We start from the raw sequence: 13,612 nt of genomic DNA, 5'->3' as shown, positions 1-13,612 counted from the left end.
GCCGTAGGTCTAATAGTCATCCTGTAATCTTGTTGAGCCGCCTTATTCTTATTTGATCGTTCCGGCACTGGAGTGGCTCGACTAAAATCATCTCTAGACTTTTTAGCCGAAATTGTTGGAAATGACTTGGAGGAACTTCTCTTGTAAGATTATTTATTCCTTCTGTCTCTCTGCATTTTTCTGTTATATACCTCTTCCAATTTTTGAACACGATCTGACAAAACGACAAATTCTCGTATATCTATGCCCCCAATCATCATTTTGATTTCATCATTCAGTCCTTCCTCAAACTGAATACACATTGTTTCTTCGGTTGATATAATTTCTCGGGCACATCTGCTGAGGTATACAAATTCCCTCTCGTATTCAGCTACTGATTAATTTCCTTGTCGCAAGTCAAGAAATTCTCTCTTGTTTTTATCCAAATATCTCTTGCCAACATATTTCTTTTTAAATTCACTCTGGAAGAATTCCCAAGTGATTTTCTCTTTCGGCACCACAGTCACTATAGTCACCCACCAATTATATGATTCCTCTTTCAGTAAGGAAACAACACATCTCAAATAATCATCCGGGGAACAAGCCATTTCTTCAAAAACTCTTATTGTGTTCTGAAGCCAATACTCAGCTTTGACAGGATCATCATCTGACCTACCTCGGAATTCTTCGGCCCCATATTTTTTAAATTTTTTGATCGGAGTACGTTTACTGGATTCAATCATCGGAGGAGGTGCTATCGGAGGCACTTCGGACGATGCAATAGGGGGATGAGTTTGTTGAGTCTGATTTCTTCTTGCATAAATTCATTAAACCATTGATTCATAAACCCAAAGAACATATTTTTAAGTTCTTGCTCTTGAATCGGAGAAATTGAGACATTACTACTTGTCCCATGTTCAAATGTTTGTACTCTATTACTGACCTCATCATGTTCAGCATGCTCAGATCTTTCTGACATCTTTACAATCTATAAGAAAACAAGAGTTAGATCGAATCATACACATCACACAATCACAGATTTATATGTCATGTATTTCTATACATTTTACACATTACTATCATTCCGAGAATCGACTAAACCGAAGCTCTGGTACCAAGAAATGTAACACCCCTAACCCTTATCCATTACCAGAACAAAGTTACGGAGTATTATCGAACTTTACGAATTAAATACGGACATTTCCCAACTTTTGTTACACATATTAAGAATCAATTATATATCACCCATATTGTCCCTTAGAAGGACCTTCGAGACCCAATATTTACCTTAGAAGTGAATTGTGACTAAACCGGGTACTCAGGAAATTTTCTCAAAATTTCAAAAATTTTCTTAGAAGCAGGGGACACATGCCCGTGTCTCTTCCTGTGTGGACGAAAATAGGCCATTTTAAGGCCACTTTTCTCACCCATTTTGACATTAACCTGTACTCAACATTTACATACACCAATATATCCCAACCAAGCAATCAATACAAGCTAAAAAATGTTCTCAACATGACATAACATCACAAATATTTCATTTACTTATACCTACCTATTTAACTCATTTCATTGATTTACCAAATTCTACTACTAATTACATGCATACAAACATTTAATATTCACAACCACAATTCAAACTATTTCATTGCCAAACCAACCCTATACATACCATATAAACCAAAATTTACATTGCAAAAACTACCGGAATAAACTAGATAATGTAGCTTGATGTGTTGATCCGATCTTCCATGTAACACCCCTTACCCGTATCCAACACCGGAATAGGGTACGAGGCATTACCAGAACACATAAATTTGTAAACGTGTTTAACCGAGTTATAAAATTCCATCTAAAAAAAACTTTCAAAATTATTAGCATGCTTCTATAACTTTTCACAATATATCCTCAAAATATTATGATCATAATAATTAGGGCCTACGAGACCCGATACATACTCATGCAATTCAATGCTTCATTTCCATTTCATTCAATTTGCAATTTCTCATGCTCACAATTTAAATCATATCACTAGCAATTTCCATTTAATTCATGTACAATTCAATGTCATTAAGTTCAACACTAATACGTATTTACCATTTAACTCAACGTTTATCGATTATACCATTCATTAACACATTTTTGAAATTCTTAATTTTGCAATGAAAATATCACTTTAGCTTAAATAACAACATCATCCTGGTATAAATGCACTACCACTTATCCATTTTCTATAATTCTTTTGAGCCAATTTGTCACTTACCATCCTTAATCAAATTAGGGAACGGTTACGGAAAATTGAGTACTTCACTTTCACTTTGCCATAGTATAACTATGGTCTTACGTATGATCACTTATCACTTATCCCTGATCAGATAAGTGTAGTTAGGCTACCACTTATCACTTTGTCACTTGATCAGATAAGTGTAGCTAGGCTACCACTTATCACTTTGTCACTTGATCAGATAAGTGTAGCTAGGCTACCATTTATCACTTTGTCACTTGATCAGATAAGTGTAGCTAAAGCTACCACTTATCACTTTGTCACTTGATCAGAAGCACTCAAATCCGGCGTTCCGCTCAAGTTGATCATTTATTCGGTTTTTGCATTTTTATTTTATTCTCATTTCAACAATAAATATATTTCATCATACATTATATAATTCATGAAATTAACATTTAATCATTAAATTTCAACCATATGAACTTACTATTTCATTACCTTTCCACACCCGTTTCCTATGCATATCACAAGCATATTTTCATTCAAGCTCTTATTATTTCAATGCATAAATTTTAGGTTTAACATGGCATAATTCAGCCATAACTTAGCCAAAGTCTAAGCATGTATGCCCAATATCTTAGCCAAATAAACATATAGCAAAGCATTATAAGCATGGATGAACACAATATTTATTTTAAACTTACTAACATGTGTTAATTCAGTACCCATTCATGACATCACTTCATGCCAAATCATATGCTAAATATACCATACACACGTACTATGAAACTTTATTTTTCCACCTGAGCTCAAACCATGACCAATACTGCACAAAATATATGCATCATTTCTATTTCATCGTTTATCAATTATAATCGAGCGTATTACCAATTATACACAAATCATTCATATATTTTCCAATTTTTCCTCCTCCTCCTTTCCATTCCACATCCTTAATGTATATAACACATTTAAACAACATTATCCATACTATCACTATTTTCCTATATATAAATTCAAGCTGTCCGTCTGAGTCAGAGTCACTAATTTATTTATATCTCGAGCTACAGAGCTCCAAATTAAGATCCGTTAATTTTACCTAAAACTATACTCACATATATTCTTACCATAAAATTTTCAGAATTTTTGGTTCAGCCAATAAGTACAGTTTATTCTTTAAAGTTTCCCCTGTTTCACTGTTTGACAATTTCGACCCCTCTTCACTAAAAATTAATTATCTCATTGTACAAAATTAGAATAATATTCTAGTTTGTTTATTTTGAAAATAGACTCATTCAATATTCTAAACATATAAATTTTATCCCATAGTTATTTTTTTTACAATTTTTAATGATTTTCTAAAGTCAGAACAGGGGAGCTCGAAATCATTCTGACCTTGTCTCACAAAATTAATTATATCTCATGATTTTCAATTCCATTACTTACACCATTTCTTCTATTAGAAACTAGACTCAATAAGATTTAATTTCATATTTTATTCATCTTCTAATTCAATTCCCACAATTTTTGGTGATTTTTCAAAGTTAGACTACTGCTGCTCCCCAAAACAGTTTTAGTGTAAAATATTGATTACCAATTTGATCCTAAACTTTTAATACATGACAATTTCGTCCCAATGCTCGGAAAATGAAATTCTTGCAATATAATCCTTGATTCAAGACTAATAATTCTCATACATATCAATAACAGCCCATAGATTCCATGAAATTTTAGAAGTTATCCACAATTTCAATACTTTTCAATTTAATCCCAAAAATACGTTTTCATCCAAAATTCTTTAATAAAACACCTTTAAACATCCATTAACATCTCAATTTCATCATAAAATAACAAAAATCATATGAAATTTATCATTGGTATCTTCCAAAACTTTCAAAAAAATGAGAAACTAGTAGAATACTAAGTTGGACATAATTGTAAAAGTCTAAAAATATAAAACTTTCAAGGAAAAAGCAGAATTAAACTTGCTTGAAGCCAAAATATGGAATACCAGCTCCAAACCCTCTTCCATGGCTGTTTCCCACCGAAATTTCAAGAAGAAATGGTCTTGAAATCCTTAAAATAAAATTTGGCCACATAAACTTTTTTGTAATTCCAATTTTGTCCTTAAATACATAAAAATCTTAGATTTTTTTTAACGGTATGCCATCACAGCCACTTAACTGTGTCCATTTTCTCTTTTAGCCCTTCCTTATTTAATTGTTAAACTATTTAATCACTTTAGCAAGTTTTGTATCTTTTCAATTCAGTCCTTTTTAATTAATTAACTGCCGAAACATTAAAATTTTCTGACGAAACTTTAATACTACCATATTGACACTTTGTAAATATTTATAAAAATATTTACGGCTCGGTTTATAACATCAAGGTCTCGATACTTCTTTTCCTCAATTTCTTGACTTAATAAATTTTTATAAAACACAAATTACTAATTCAACAATCTCTTAAAAATCATATTTGGCTCGTAATTATTAATAATGAAATTTACGAGCTTATTTTCTAAATTTGATGATCTCGTACCACTATTTTCGACATTTTTGAAAATCGGGCTATTACATTCCAGCTACACGTTAATCTACAAGAACATTAAACAACACGAGTAAGCTTAATGAAGCTTAGCAAGTTCAATAGGTTAAACATTGATATTACCGAACTTAATATAATATAATAAATTAAATTGTAAATAAATCATACATCTTTCCCTGTCAGATACAATATAATCAATAAACACACTTCCTTCAGATCAATATCAATAATAATCTATAAATCTTTCAATTCATTCACATAAGTCTCTTACCATTTCTTACTGAATCGAAGAACAGCTTACGGATATGAGTACATCGTTCTTTTTGTGCCATAGTCCAATTTTGGTCTTACACATGCATTGCCATGGCCCTGCCACGGTCTTACATTTTTAGTGCCATAACCCAGTTATGGTCTTATAATCAGAATGTCATATCCCAACTATGGTCTTATGTCACGGGGCCAGACCTTTCGTCTCGCAAACCGTGCGGCCTTAGGCGATCCGTTTGCTCCAAACTCGCTTAAGTCAGCCTTTACACCCAAAAGTGAGGATTCCTTAGAATTCCTCCAAGGCACCAACTTGTATAGCGGAAGCGATTGTGCCAAAAGAAGCTACAAAAGAACAACAGAAAGAGCGCTCGCAAAGTGTTTGAGTAAATGCTCTCAATTCTTATTCACAAAGAATAATGAAACAATTCAAGAGTTCCTACAAATGAGGGGGAGGCTCTCTATTTATAGTTGAGCTCCCCCAAAACCGATGGCTACAATTAAAAGCTGTATTCAATTAGGACTCTAAGTTTACAAAATTAGAAGCTATGTACAATTAGAACTTCTAAGACTACATAGTCCTATCTTCATTATCGGGCCCATCAGGCTTCAATGTGACAGGCCTGTCCAACAACTCTTTGAATCGGGCCAGTTCTCGTAGGCCAAATGATCCCCATCTGAGCAACAGACCTCCATTGGATGCATTTGGTGCGCTGGTCACGGGCTTTGAACTGCGGCCCGTGACATTCTCCCCCACCCATTCTCGCAACGTCCTCGTTGCGACTTCTGAATGGCACTGACTTGATTCGCCTCGGTCTCGTCTCGTCGCCTTAGCCTTTCCCTTTCTTCGGGATTTTTGCCTCGGCTTCTGTCGCTTCCTAACTCGAGCCGTCCTACTCGTCGCATTTACTCTGGTCAACTGTCCCACATGCATCGCTTCTTTTCCTTTGAAGTCTGATTCACCACCTACCTTTCCCATAGGTGGAAGCCTTGTCGATGACTCGGCTAACTCCGACGCTTCACTCAACTTGAGCCTCATTGGTCCCAGCTTCACTGTTTTCATCGCAACTTTCTCGACTATGTTCGATGACAAACTCACCTCTTCCTTGGGTGGAAGCCCCTTTGACGACTCACCAAGCTCAGACGTTGCCTTTCTTTTGACTCCGGCTTGCTTTGGACAGTTCCGCAACTCATGCGGACCACGGCACAAGAAGCACTTAACTTGCTTCTTTTTGCTCCTCTTTGCCCTCTTGGCTTCGGCTTTTCCCTTGCTCGAACCAAGCTTCTTGGGCTCATTGTCTGCTCCATCGTTCCCCTCGATGACAGACTTACTCGGACACTTCCGCAACCTATGCAGACCATGACACAAGAAGCACTCCACTTGCTTCTTCTCGCTTTCGGCCTCCTTGGCTTCGACACCCCTTGCGCTCGAACCAAATACCAAGGCCTTACCCACCGGCTTCTCCTTAAGCGCGGATTTCTTCAGACATTTCTTTAACATGTGTGGACCATCGCAAAGAAAGCATTTCAGCTTGTCCCTTTTCCTCTTGGGTTTCTTCTTCCCAACTCGTGGTTTCCCCTTACCACTATTGTCGCCGTGGCCATTGCCATCAACAATGTCTTCCTTGTGATTCATTTCACATACGCCCCTTTCCTCGGACTTGGAAGACCCAAGCTTGTCTTTCCCTAGACCAAGCTTGCCCACGGACTCAACTACTGTAATGGCTTCCGACAGCTTTTGGACACCTCTTTGTTCCACCTCCTGTCTGACCCACGGCTTCAATCCCTTTTGAAAAGCAAGCAATGCTTCTTCATCGGTCACATCTAAAACTTGGAGCATTAGTTCCTTAAACTCTCAAACATACTCCCCCACTGTGCCCCGTTGCGTTATCCCTTGCAACTTTGCCTGAGCTTCTTCCTCGGCAAACTCTGGGTAAAACTGTTCCTTCAATTCGCATTGGAACTCTTGCCACGTCCCAATCTCACCCTGCCTTTTATCTGTGGTCCTACCTCGCCACCATAAAAGCGCAATGTCAGTAAGAAACATTGAAGCAGTGTTTACCTTAACCGCATCCTCCATGATGCCTTTGGCACGGAAGTAGTTTTCCATCCTCTACAAGAAATTGTCCACATCACATGCAGACCTTGTCCCTACAAACTCTTTCGGCTTTGGGACATCCTCATTACTGAGTGCTGCATTCGCCACTCCTTTTCCCACGGTTGCTTGACACAAGGCCAGCTCTCCCTCGAGCTCCTCTATTCTTGTGCTCAAAGCCCTCGTCGTGGCCATTGTTTCCTCCTTCAAAGCCATCATCATGGCCTCGAGAGCATCATTCCTTTCCGACAGCTTATCCCTGTGTGAATTAAACAACTCGTTTACCTTATCCATGGTGGAATCAAGAGACATCTTTACATAGTCTCTGGACTGCTCCTCCCAGTTTGCTATGCGATCCTCGACCCCATCGAGTGCCTCCTTTACATCCGCCATGGATCCCTCGAGTTTACCCATACGTTCCTCTACTGCCGATATTGTCTCCCTCAAAGACTTCCTCGCCCACCTTTGTTCGAACTCTTCTTTCGACATCCCAACGGTTCCTTTGAATCAACTCGAATGCTTGGCTCAAAACTTGGCTCGGATACCACTTATCACGGGGCTAGACCTTTCGTCTCGCAAACCGTGCGGCCTTAGGCGATCCGTTTGCTCCAAACTCGCCTAAGTCAGCCTTTACACCCAAAAGTGAGGATTCCTTAGAATTCCTCCAAGGCACCAACTTGTATAGCGGAAGCGATTGTGCCAAAAGAAGCTACAAAAGAACAACAGAAAGAGCGCTCGCAAAGTGTTTGAGTAAATGCTCTCAATTCTTATTCACAAAGAATAATGAAACAATTCAAGAGTTCCTACAAATGAGGGGGAGGCTCTCTATTTATAGTTGAGCTCCCCCAAAACCGATGGCTACAATTAAAAGCTGTATTCAATTAGGACTCTAAGTTTACAGAATTAGAAGCTGTGTACAATTAGAACTTCTAAGACTACATAGTCCTATCTTCATTATCGGGCCCATCAGGCTTCAATGTGACAGGCCTGTCCAACAGCTCTTTGAATCGGGCCAGTTCTCGTAGGCCAAATGATCCCCATCTGAGCAACAGACCTCCATTGGATGCATTTGGTGCGCTGGTCACGGGCTTTGAACTGCGGCCCGTGACACTTACACATGTATCTATACTGCCATGATCTAACCATGGTCTTACGTTCAAAGTGTCATAACCTAGTTATGGTCTTTTCATTAAAATGCCATAGCCTAGCTATGGTCTTACATTTAAACATTGTCATGGTCCAACCATGGTCTTATCCGTCAATTCATTCTTGCCACAGAACGATCGTACTCAATCCTGCGTTCTACTTGTTTTAAACATTCGATTCAATTTTCATACTTTTACAATAATCTTAATTTCAAAAACAAAATATGAATAAATATATTATATCATTCCTAAATTAACAAATAATAATGAAATTTTAACCATATGAACTTACCTGGGTTGTATTGTAAAATTGGGAATAGTTTAGAGACTACTCGGCTAATTTCCCTTTTTCTCGTTGATCTACGAGCTCTTAATCTAGAATGTAAAATTTTTCATTCATTAGCATATATTTCAATTTCAGTCCACTTCACAATTTATACCCCTCAAATTTTGAAATTGCACAATTACTAGAACTTTTATTAATTTTACAATTTAGTCCCTCACCAATTAACTTATCAAATGAGATAATTTTTTTTCTCAATTAACACTTTATCTAAATATTATAAGCTATTACACAGCCCTCAATAAATAGACTTTAATACCAAACCCTAATATTTAATATTTTTCACAATTTGGTCCTAAAATCAATTTCTATTGAAATTACTTGATAAAATCATCATATAACAAAATTAAAACTTAAAATCCATGTTTCATCATAAAAATTCAGCACTCATCAATGATAACTTTCAAAATTACCCATAGAATAAAAAACTAATGAATTAGATAGTTGGACCTAATTGTAAAAGTCTCAAAAACATAAAAAATATTAAAAGAAAAGCAATAATTAAGCTTACATGATGCAAAAATATGAAAAACCAGCTTAGAGGACCTTCAATGGCATTTTTGGACTGAAAATTAGAAGAAGAATAACCTAGAAAAGTTTAGCATTCAATTTATTTAAGTTAATTTCACAAAATTTACAATTTTGTCCTTAAATCACCTAATTCCAAGATTTTTTTTTGCTTATGCCGCCTCAGCCATTCCTTGGGTGTCTAATTTCCCTTTTAGTCCTCCCTTATTTACCATTTATGTTATTTAATCACTTTAGTAAGTTTTGCACCTATTTCAATTTAGTCCTTTTTAATTAATTAACTATCGAAACGATAAAATTTTCTAACGAAACTTTAATACTACCTTAATGACACTCCGTAAATATTTATAAAAATATTTATGGCTCGGTTTATAAAATTTAGGTCTCGATACCCCATTTTTAAAACTAATTAACCTAATAATTTCTTTTAAACTCAAATCAGTATTTCACAAATCTTTCTAAAATCACATTTAACTCATAAATACAAGATAATGAAATTTATGAGCTTACTCATCGGAATTGGTGACTTCAAATCACCGTTTTCATTACCACTGAAAGTTTAGGCTGTTACATTGATTGTGATTCAAATATATATATTTAAAGAAATAAATACATCACTTTCTTTTCATATTAGATAAATATAATTATTTATGTATGCAATATATAAACATAAAATGATATTATATCGATAATTATTTCAATAATTTGTGAAAATAGAATCAAATCAAAATTTCATGTGCAAAATTGCACAAAATCATAATTTATGTATAGTATTGCATATTTGACCAAAATTTATATATAATTTTAAGATTTATCCCTATAATAAAAAAATTAAAAATTAGGGTTTTATTTATTTATTTTGGTATTCTAGATTTTAATATTATTTATTAAAATAGGTTTAGTGAGAGATTTTCCAAAGTACATATTACATTTTGGAGGAGTAACTTGACACTCGTGGGTGTTAGTATAAGTTTTTTTATTATTGAATTTATTTGGGATCAATGAGGGGATAAAGAAAGAGAATGTTATTTGACGAGTTTGACTTAAGAACTTGACACTCATGGGTGTAAAATTCTACTTTATATATTGATTCCCATTAATGTTCGATTAACATTTTGACTATTTTTTTTACTTCTTTGTTCCTTATTATTATTATTATTATTATTATTATAAAAACATTTATATGGTGTTGCCTTAATCAACCCCAGAACTATGGGGTTGGCAAGGCCCCGATCTCTCTAAAATAATTTTTTTTTATTTATGCCTTTTAACATTTTTAAAATTTTAAATTAATAAAGATAAAATTACACTTTGACACTCCCTAAAAATATAAAAATTTGATTTAATCGTTTAAAAATTATAAAGATATAAGTTATCAAAATGATGAAATTACACTTTTGCTATCGTAAAAATAAAAATTTAATTTTGGCTCCCTCTAAATTTTTTTTTAATTTCGCCTCTAGTCTTGACTCTTGTTTAACTCAAATTCAAATTGTGCAATCCCATCCCACATTTAATATTGTATCAAAAAAGCTCTCATGGTGTTTTTTAAATGGAAGAAACTCCTAAAAACTTGAGAAATTTTTTGATAACTTAACTTTGTTATAGATGAAAGCATAAACATAATAGAAATTTTTTTTAAAAAACTAGATGCTATGTCAAAATGTTGAAAATTTTTCAAAATTCGATAATCCAAAACAAAATAAAGGAAAGATGAAAAATTAATTTTCCTTGGAATAAAAATATTTCATATCTTGAATTTACTTGAAATCTAAGTCTGAAACTTAAATTTTAAGTAAATTAATTTAACCAATAAAAATAATAAAATATAATTTAACAATGGGATCCAAAACTAGCAAAACCCCCCTTAGTAATTGAAATCGTATATGTAAGGAATCGTAAACCCTTTTAATATACCCGCCTAAACTTAGAAACCCCTAATTTTCTCAATCCCCAAAATCCTTGATTTTGCATGGATGAAGCCAAAGCAATTCTTAATATTAAGCTTTTTGATGGTAATGGAGAGAATAAACTAATTTGGCATCCAAGTAGTAATGGTAGATACTCCGTTAAAGGTGCTTATAGAGCCATGGCTGAAAGAATTTCGAGATTTGGCCCACATAAGAAAATCTGGAAGTCCTCCTTACTGCCGAGAGTGTGTCACTTTGCTTGGAGTCTTTGTTGTGACAGTCTACCTACGACTTCTAATATTGCGAGACGTTTAAATAGTCCAGACACTAGCTGCAAACGTGAGATGCTTGCTTTGAAGGACTGTAGTAATGCTAAGTTAGCATTGCTACCTTGATGGTTCCCTACCGACGTTATGGAATCTGAAACCAGTAAAGGCGTGGATTGGCTGGAATCAACGACCAACTCCATTGACAAGGAGCAATTCCATCTTCTTTTATGATGGATTGGGGGTTTATGGAATGTAAGGAACAAGGAACAAGCAGATTAATGGTTTAAAGAAGCTAACGGTCGGTAATCTAATGAACTCCATCAAAAGCTACTGTAATAAATTTAGAAAAGTGAATAGCTATTAGTCAGCGCTTAAATAGGCTTCTACTATGCAAAAATGGAAACCTCCTCCTCCGGACTTCGTTAAAGTGAACTTCGATGGGAGTTTTGATGGTGAACTAAAGGCTGGTGGAGGAGGCATTTTGATAAGAGACTGTAATGGATTTGTGTTGGCTTGCGCAGTTGTTAAGCATGGGACTGTCACTAACCTTGAGTCAGCAGAGGCTTTGACAGCAAAGAAAAAAAAAAAGGCTCTTGAATTTACTCTACAAACTGGGTATCGAAGAATTTGTTGGAAGGAGATGCACTCCAGATTATCAACAAGCTGCAGGACCTAGGGGAAGACTTTTGAAGTGCAGGACTAATTAATTACATCAAAATTTCAAAAAGTTGTATTAAATCAAAATAATGACTTGTGAATAATAAAGTTACCTTTAGTATTTTGGGCCTAATTCGCAACTGTACCTCCTCAACTTAGTTCTTACTAGTTAAATAAAGTATAATGACTTATAAACAAGATCTCAATATCTTTCTTTAAGAATGTTGGATTTGGTTCTTTCGAAATCTCTCAAATTTTTCAATAGATAATACAACATGTATAACTCAATTGAAGGGTATCGCCAACTAGATCATTTGAAAGGCTAGTATACAATATTGAAACTCGTCGACTCAAAGATGTAATGTGATGTTGCCATTAGGGGAGTTTAAAACAATGTTATACTCATTTCTTTTAGTTAATGTTTTGTCTCACAGCGTTTTCCTAGTAAAGATTTTTAATGACTCAGCTTGTAGTGAGAAATTGTATACTCTCTTCCATTTATTAGGTTTTAATCCCACATGGTTTTAATTAATAAAATTTTAATAAGACACGTTTTCATTGGTGGACATCCAAGAGAAATATTGTAAATATTTCATATGTGAATGTTATTTCAATTCTCATAATCCCAAATAATGATGTGGATGACCTTTCAATTCCTAAAACTCTCAAGAAAATTATAGAATACATTAATTTTTTTATTTATGTATTTGTAATTTATGAGAGTTAAAATCCTAAATATAGACAACATATATAAGTTTCCATCCCATCTTGTTGTTACTATTCTCTCATCTTTGTTATCACTACAATCTCTTTTTTAGTTTTATAATATGTTCAGCATAATCGCCATACATTTTTCTACAATTGCCTTTAAATTCAGTGCATTTAGTTTTTGTAGTGATGAATATAGTTGAAATTGAATTTTAAAGTTTTCAAACCAAGACATCCTTTAATAAATTCAATTGAAATAGAGGCTTGAATCAAGAAGTCCAGGATTTAGCATTATGATAATAATATAGTCTCGAATTATAATTACGTCGATGATTTTTCAATTTCTAAAACTCTCATGAAAGTTATGGAATATCTTGATTTTTTTTATTTATGTATTTGTAACTTAGGGAAATGATTGTATGAAACAGTGACACCACATCATCTGTATTATTTTTCATTTGTTTTATGTGAATGACGTGTTTGTTGCATATTTAAACTTTTTTTTAAATAAATAATACGTTTATTTACGATTAATGTAAAAATAATTATAACGATAAAATTAAATGCTCCAAACTCAAAATAAATAACCGTTAATGTTTTTTCTTTTAATAGGAAGGCGAAAAAACTTTTTTCTGATATTATGATGGGTCCATCCCTAACACCGGAAGTGCAAGCGGCACGTCAGACGGTTCTGGATTTTGTTTTAATGTTATCAAATAGCTAATGTGACTGCTTAGCCGAATATCAAAAGCTTTGAAGGATTTTTCTCCTTTTCTTTCTTATGAACATTCGGCCATGCGAGGAAGAAAAGATGATGATTTTTCTCTTTCCTTCCACTCATCCACCAATTTATATGATAATTTAAGGCTTAATTAACTTTATTTTCTTAATTAATTAACATAATCACCATTTTAATTTCAATTGGAGATGACCATCATCTCCC

The sequence above is a fragment of the Gossypium hirsutum genome, chromosome D07 (genome assembly GCF_007990345.1).
Source record: "Gossypium hirsutum isolate 1008001.06 chromosome D07, Gossypium_hirsutum_v2.1, whole genome shotgun sequence".
NCBI classification, from domain to species: Eukaryota; Viridiplantae; Streptophyta; class Magnoliopsida; order Malvales; family Malvaceae; genus Gossypium; species Gossypium hirsutum.
The sequence above is the reverse complement of the archived record's forward strand: the minus strand, read 5'-3'. Positions refer to the sequence as shown.